The sequence below is a fragment of the Arachis ipaensis genome, chromosome B10 (genome assembly GCF_059453495.1).
Source record: "Arachis ipaensis isolate K30076 ecotype BB chromosome B10, ASM5945349v1, whole genome shotgun sequence".
NCBI classification, from domain to species: Eukaryota; Viridiplantae; Streptophyta; class Magnoliopsida; order Fabales; family Fabaceae; genus Arachis; species Arachis ipaensis.
In genome coordinates, this window is record NC_142435.1 from 47,505,640 (window position 1) to 47,514,285 (window position 8,646).

Consider the following 8,646-nt stretch of genomic DNA (forward strand, 5'->3'; position numbering starts at 1 on the left):
CCAATTTAATTTCTTTTTTATTCAACTCAAACTCTTTCTGAAAATATCTTATTAATAAAATAGCACACCTTTCTGCAACTCGTTGGGAGACGACCTAGGATTCATACTCCCAGTATTTTAATTTTAATTTTTGTGACAACCTTTCTAAAGAGATAAGCAGATTTCTGGTTGGTTAAGAACTATACTTGCAACGCACAACTTATATCAATTCTTAATTAGCCAATTTCCGCCACGTCAACGACCCAGTGCACTTGCTGGTTAGTTGTGCGAAGTTGTGACAGAGAATTAAGATTATGAACGTGCGTATAAAGTTTTTGACGCCGTTACCAATGAATGAACGATCACGATTTACCACACCACTAATTTAATAAATAAGAAGTACAAAAAGTATGACAGACTCGACTAGAGGTGCGAAAATCCATCTTGGGCCCACTTTGGTTGAGTACTTGGGTTGAGCCTGGCATCCAACTTTGAGGAATGGGCGTTGAACACCCATTAGGGGGTGATTGGCATTGTCTTGCTTCTTGGTGGGCATTGAACGCCCCATAAGGGGTCGTTCTTTGGCATTCAACGCTGGCTTATCTCCTTAGGGCGTTGAATGCCAGCCAAGGGGTAGCTCCTTGGCGTTCAATGCCCAATATGGGAAGGATCCTTCGAAGAAAAGTGTAGAATGTTATATATTTCTGGAAAGCTCTGGAAGTTAGCTCGAGAAATGCTCGTTTGAGTGCATGGAGGTCAGAATCTGACAGCATCTGCTACGCTTTCCTTGCCTCTGAATTGGACTTAGCCAAAACTCCTCAATTTCAGCCAGAAATTACCTGAAATCATCAGAAAACACAACAACTCAAAGTAGAATCCAAAAATGTGAATTTTGCACTAAACCCTATGAAAATATAATGAAACTTAAATAAAACATAACTAAAATAATATAAAAATGATGCCAAAAAGCGTATAAAATATCCGCTCATCAGAATACCAAACTTAAACTATTACTTGTCCCCAAGTAACCAAAAACAAAGTAGGATCAAAAATAAGAGAAGGAGACAATAAATCTCAGAGTTTTCAATGAAGCTCAGTTCCAATTGATGAGCGGGGCTAGTAGCTATTTACTTCAGAACAGTTTTTGCATCTCACTTTCCTTTGAAGCTCAGAAGTATTGATATCTTTAGGATCTCAAAATCCAGATGATATTATTGATTTTATTAGTTTAGCTTTTCTTGATTCTTGAACACATCTTCTTTTTTAGCCTGGCCGTGACCCTAAGTGATTTGTTTTTCAGTATTACCACCAGATACACAAACGTCACAGGCATTTAACTGGGTGAACCCAATTGGATTGTGATTCAGCTTTGCTAGAATCCCTAGACAGTAGTACCCAGAGTTCTTAGGAACACTCTTTGCTTTTTGGATCACGACTTTAACTGCTCAGTCTCAAGCTTTTCACCTGACACCTTCACACCACAAGCATTTAGTTAGGGGAAGCAGCTCATTTGAACTTTTCAGGCCAAGATTTTGTTTCTTTAGACCCTCCTAACCATTGATACTCAAAGCCTTGGACCGTTGCTCTTGCCTTTTGATTTTAAGAGCTTTTGGCTTTATCTCTTTTTCTTTTTCTTTCTCTTTTTTTTTGCTTTTTTTTTCTTCTTTCTCTTTTTCTTTCTTTTTCTTTCTTTTCTACTTTTTCATGCTTCAAGAATCAATTTTATTGATTTTTCAGGTCACCAATAATACTTCTCCTTTTTCATCCTTCTTTCAAGAGCCAACACACTTTACACCAATATCAAATATGCATTGTTAATTCATGCATTCAGAAAGTAAAAGCAAGGCCACCACATCAAATAATTGGATCATTCTTATTATATAACTCAAGTACATGCATCTTACTTCTCTTTTTCAAATAAAATTTTTCTTTTAAGTATGGTGAGAGATGCATGGAATATTTCATAGTTTAAGACAAAACTGATGAGGGAAAAACAATTCCACACAAACTCACTGGCAAGTGTACCGGGTCGCATCAAGTAGTAATAACTCAAAAGAGTGAGGTCAATCCCATAGGGATTGATGGATCAAGCAAATTTAGTGAGGTTATTAGTTTAGTCAAGCTAATAGTAGTGAATTGAATGAAAATTAGAGCAACAGAAAGTGAATTGCAAAAACTATAAATTGCAGAAAGTAAATTTGACAGAATCTTAAAGAGCAAGAAATATAAAGTGCAGCAAATGTAAAGGGAATTGGGTGCAAGGAATTTAAAGAAAGTAGTAAATCAAGTAATCGAAGAGATATTGAGAACAAGTAACAGGAAATTTAAATTGCAGGAAAATTAAATCAGGCTGAATCATGAACAGAATGGTAAAGTTGCAGAAAAGGAAATTGTAGCAGAGGATTATCAGAAACTGAAATTGCATAAGCCAAATTAAATTCAATACTTGAAATGAAAAATTGCAGAAAAATAAAAGTGTATCAAAGAGCTCTTTCTATTCTATCCTACTCCTACTCCTACTGCTGCCTACTACTATTGCAGCCTAACCGAGCTCTAATGAAATGAAACTGATGCCTTTATATAGGCTTTACAAAATAAAAATGAAATTGAAATTGAAAAAAAATTATAATTAAATGCAAAATTCCTATTCTAGATGATCTTTGTGACATTGAGTGATGTCGATTGGGCTCTGCTTGCTTTGGGGCCTTTTTTGGCCTGTGAAGAAACGGATCAAAATGGCACTTGTTTGAAGTGGGTCAGGATGCATGCTTCCAGTGGAGTGCTCCGTTGAGACAATGAGTGTCCCGTTCACTCACCAAGCGTGCTTCCTTTGGTATGCATTTTCTTCAACTGACACTCACTAAGTGAGCGCCAGGTGAAATTAGTGAGCGATCGTCTCACGTACGGACAGCAACATCCTTTGTCTCCAAGTGTGATATGCCTGAAAACGCTTGCTTTAGTGAGTGTAGCGGTCGCTTTAGTGAGCGTAGCGCTCACTTTGAGCGCTCATTTAATGCCACAAATATTATTAATGCTTTTAGCAATTTATATTAACGCATGGTTCATGATTGCATTAATAATGTATTGCATGCATGCTTTCATTAATGCTTTGGCAAAGAATTGATGGCATTAATAATATTACATGCATGCTTTCAATGGCTTTATTAGTAATGCCAATTACTTAACGTAGCATTCATTCATTTCATTCATTCTCAATTGGCATTAATAATTAAATGCATGCATGCTTTAGTTATTAATTCATGATAATGCATGCATAAGGTTTTAATGCATATGTATCATGTTACTAATGCCAAGGCTTCATGGTCATGGGCCAAGCTTTTAAAAGCATGGCCTAAGATTCCAAAGCGTGCTCAAACTTTAAAGTGTGCCCCAAGATTCTTCTTTCCTCTTTTTGAGCTTAATTTTGTGCTTTTTTTTTTCTTTTTTTTCCACTTATTTCCTACAAAATTTATAAAATCAAAAGATCAAAGAAATATACCATTTAAGCACAAAAGCATTCAATATTTAAGCACTAATCATCAATTTCTTGTATAAAAAAGCATAGAAAAACATGACATGATGACATGTCATCACAACACCAAACTTAAACCTTGCTTGTCCCCAAGCAAGAAAAGAATCATGCAATAGAGATTGACAATCCAAGGTAAGAAGAATAGCAACTCAATGTTCATGGTTGGCTAGTTTTCTATGCATGCCACAATCACAAAAGAAATGTAAATGATTGATGCTTCTATCTAGCTTATTTTATGAAATCTTTTCCTTATGTTTCTTCCTTGAAACAAGCTTTTCATTCTCTTATTAGATTCTCCTTTTGGGTGCTTTGCCCTGTGAGTTGATAACAAAGCTATGACTCTAAATGCTTTATTTCCAAGTATTACCACTTGATACATAAGCACCACAAGCATTTAACTAGAGGACTTCTTTAAGCTCATTTGTTTCTTTTCTTTACTCTCTAATCATTGATGCTCAGAGCCTTGAGCCTTGAGGGAGTGCAATTATACTTGAGCCTAGCCTTGACTCTAAGTTTTTTGTTTTCAAGCTTTTTGCCTGATACATAAACACCACAAGTACTTAACAATTGAATTGTCATTGGTACTCAGAGCCTTCAGCTTTCTCATTCTTTCCCTTTTGCTTTTCTTGCCTCAATTTGCAACTGCTTCTTCAAGGTTTTCATGATTTCAAAAAATTTCATAAAATGTCCTAGATGAAAACTTCAATTAAATAAAATCTAATGTGATTGAGCAATAATTAATCATACTAGCCTTCCAATACTTGTATGCCCATGCTAAATTCTTCTTTAATGACCTTGTTTGTTTATGATCATGATTCCTTAATTACTTTGACTCACACAATTCAAGATGGTAATCATAATGTCACAGCAAGATGTTACAAATCAAAATTCAGGCTATGCTTATTCATACACACATGCATACGGAGAAGATAAAGACAGCCATGCAATTTATAGTGCTCGAAATAAGTAGGAGGAAAATGGTTCATCTTCACTGTTGTTATCCTTTTCCTCCCATTCTTCCCTTTCCCATACCAAACTCATAATGCTTGCTCATCCTCAAGCAACAATTAGAATAGTGGTGATGGGGCTAAGATAGATCATGAGTGTCTTACACAATGAAATGTTAGTAGTACATGTGTTTAAGCAAGCAAATTTAAAAATAACCATCAAGGCACAAGAAACAGAGACATTGTGATTGCAAACATAAGAGGGTGTGCATGATACATTGCTTAAAAATATAAGTGGCATACCAAACTTAGTGTGACACTTTCACTTGGAATTGATGCAAGTATCTAGTATGGATTTGGATCAAATTTTGTTGCATAGCAACACCAAATTTAAAATGCAACCATATGTTAGTTTATTTGAACTAAAACTAAACAAAGGGAACTGTTATATGTTAAATACAATCACCAAGCGAAGAATCTATCATGAATAAAGATTTCTTGGTGAGGTATTAACAAAAACAATGAAAGAGCAAAATAAGAGAAAATATTAAAAACAAAGAAATGACTAAAAATAAAGAGAATAATAAAAACAAAAGAAAGATAACACTGCAAAGGCATTATGATTATGCAGACAAGTAGTGTTGCTGGATTCATTGCATAGAAAATTAAGTGGCACACCAAACTTAGAAACTTAGTGTGACACTTCCAGTTTAGAATTGATGCAATCATCCATAAAGATTGAAAACAGATTGTTGCAGGGCAACACCAAACTTAGAATTTAATCATATGCCAATTTATTAAAATTTAAACAAGGCAGATAGAGAAAACAAACAAAGCAAAGGAATGAAATGTTACCTAAGGTTGGGTTTCCTCCCAACAAGTGCTCTTTTAGTGTCATTAGCTTGACATGTTGTTCTTCACTTTCTTCTTTTTCTTCCAGTTTGTTAAGAGGAATAACCTCAAGGGGAGAAGTGAACCAGCTAGTCTCCCCTGTCTTGACCTCTCCTCAGCAAGCTTCCTTTTGTTATTTGCTGAATTGAACTTGCTTGCTGGATCATGGGTAGGATTGTTTGCAGTTGACCTTTTCTTGAATGTTGTCCTTGGTATCTTGGTCACAATCTTCTTCTCGGTGCTCTTGTTAGTTGCATTCACTTCTTGGATGTTAAGAGTTGGTGGTTGTGTGAGTGTTGGAGTGTTCTCTTCATCAAAAGCCTTTTGAATTGGTGGTTCAATGAGCCCTTCTTCTATGCAACTTTCTGCTTCACTTGAGTTTGGACTTTCTCGATTGTCTTCCTCGCTTTCTTGTTCTTTCACTTCCTCCTTTGCACTCAACATTTGACTTAATAGCACTTTCATGGAGGAAGTTTGTTGTTCTTCCCAAGATTTCTTCATCTCCTCTTCATATCTTTCAATTACAAATTCAAGTGTTGAGAATCTTTAGTTTAGGGGAGTCTGTGGAGGTTGTGAGTTTTCATATTCCCTTGTCATCTCAAGTGGCTTTGGTGGATATGCAGGTTTAGGTTCAAATACTTCCACCACCTCTTCTTTCTTCACTGAAAATTCACTTGACACAGAGGCCTCTTCATCTTGCTCTTCTACTTCCTCCTTTACATCCACTAATTGGTCTTCATCTTTCTTGCTTAGCAGTTTTGAGTGTTTCCTTATTTTCTCCAAGTGCTCATCCATCCTTTGGAGAAGGATTTCTTGTTCTCTCCAGGATTGTTCTTGCCTTTCTAATAATTCTCTGGACTTTTAAAGGGGGTCCTTAGCTACTAGCTCAAAAGATGAAGGTTGAGAAAAGTTGTGTGGATATGGATGTGTTGTGGTGCGGTTGTTTTGAGTGGTATAGCATGAATCTTGTGAGTTAGGGAATGAATTTTGTGAATGTTAAAATGAGTTTTCTGTATAGTGGAATAAATTTTGATGAACTGAGTCTTATGGATCTTGGGGGGAATTTTGTGGTGAGGCAAAATCAAGTGATGAATGATTTTCAAGTGAAAAACGGGGAGGTGAAGTTGGACAACTTTGCATATATGAGTTGAAGGTTTTCTCAAGTGATGATGGCTTTTGATTAATGGAGTATAACACATTAAGTGCTCTCTGATTTTGATCCTCCCAAGCACAACTTGAAGAATTGTTGAATTCATCACAGTATGGATCACCTTGTGGCATTGGGGGACAATTTTGCATAAATTTATTGAAAGCACACTCCAGTGATGATGTTTTTTGATGAGTATCATATGGAGCATTAAAATTCCCTTCCCAGCCAAGTTTGTGTCAGTGTCATAACAGTGCGATTCACTTTGTGGCTCTGGGAGGAAATTCATTTCAATTGATTGTTCACACTCTTGTTGATATGTCCAATCACTATGAGGATAATGACATAAATCATTTTGTGATTCTGGACAATATCTCATGTGATCTGATTGATCAAGTTGTGATTCTGGAGCATATCTCCATTCGTTGGGTTGCTCAGAATATGTAATTTCTTGGTGATATTCCCATCCACCATTAGGATAACGACTTGAATCATTTTGTGGTGGTGAGCAATATCCCATAGGATTCTCTTGCTCATCTTGTGGCTCTGAAGCATATCTCTATTGATTGGAGTGATCAGAATCTGTGATTTCTTGGTGATATTCCCAGCCACCATTAGAAATTGGTGATGGTGGGTAATATCTCATAAAATTTGTTTGATCACAAGATGAGTTGAACTCCATTTGAATTTTGTAAAACACATCACCAATGAAAATTGAAATTCATGACACAGAGAAGAATTTCTTAGTGAGGAAATAACTCAAACACCTTGTTATCAACTTAAAATAGAAAATTAAAAGGACAAAAACAAAGAAAATGCTTAATCTAGACTTCTCACCAACTTAATCATTGTCGATCTGAATCAATCCCTGGCAACGACGCCTAAAACTTGATGAGAGAAAAATGATTCCACAAAAACTCACTGGCAAGTGTACCGGGTCGCATCAAGTAGTAATAACTCACAAGAGTGACGTCAATCCCACAGGAATTGATGGATCAAGAAACTTTAGTGAGGTGATTAATTTAGTCAAGCTAACAGTAGTGAATTGAATAAAATTGGAGCAACAGAAAGTGAATTACAAAAATTATAAATTGCAGAAAGTAAATTTGACAAAAACTTAAAGAGCAAGAAATGTAAAGTGCAGCAAATGTAAAGGGAATTGGGTGCAGAAAATTTAAAGAAAGCAGTAAATCAAGCAATCGAAGAGATATTGAGAACAAGTAACAGGAAATTTAAATTGCAGAAAAATTAAATCAGGCTGAATCATGAACAGAATGGTAAAGTTGTAGAAAAGGAAATTGTAGCAGAGGATTATCAAAAACTGAAATTGCATAAGCCAAATTGAATTCAATACTTGAAATGAAAAATTGCAGAAAAATAAAAGTGTATCAAAGAGAGCTTTCTATTCTATCCTACTCCTACTCCTACTGCTGCCTACTACTATTGCAGCCTAACCGAGCTCTAATGAAATAAAACTGATACCTTTATATAGGCTTTTCAAAATAAAAATGAAATTGAAATTGAAAACAAATTACAATTAAATGCAAAATTTCTATTCTAGATGATCCTTGTGACTTTGAGTGATGTCAATTGGGCTCTGCTTGCTTTGGGGCTTTTTTGGCCTGTGAAGAAACAGATCAAAATGGCACTTGTTTGAAGTGGGGCAGGATGCATGCTTCCAGTGGAGCGCTTCGTTGAGACAATGAGCGTCTCGTTCACTGACCAAGCGTACTTCCGTTGGTGTGCATTTTCTTCAACTGGCGCTCACTAAGTAAGCGCCAGGTTAACTTAGTGAGCGCTCGTCTCACATACGGACAGCAACATACTTTGTCTCCAAGTGTGATATTCCTGAAAACGCTCGCTTTAGTGAGTGTAGCGCTCACTTTGAGTGCTCATTTAACGCCACAAATATTATTAATGCTTTTAGCAATTTATATTAACACATGGTTCATGATTGCGTTAATAATGTATTGCATGCATGTTTTCATTAATGCTTTGGCAAAGAATTGATGGCATTAATAATATTACATGTATGCTTTCATTGGCTTTATTATTAATGCCAATTACTTAACGTAGCGTTCATTCATTTCATTCATTCTCAATTGGCATTAATAATTAAATGCATGCATGCTTTAGTTATTAATTCATGA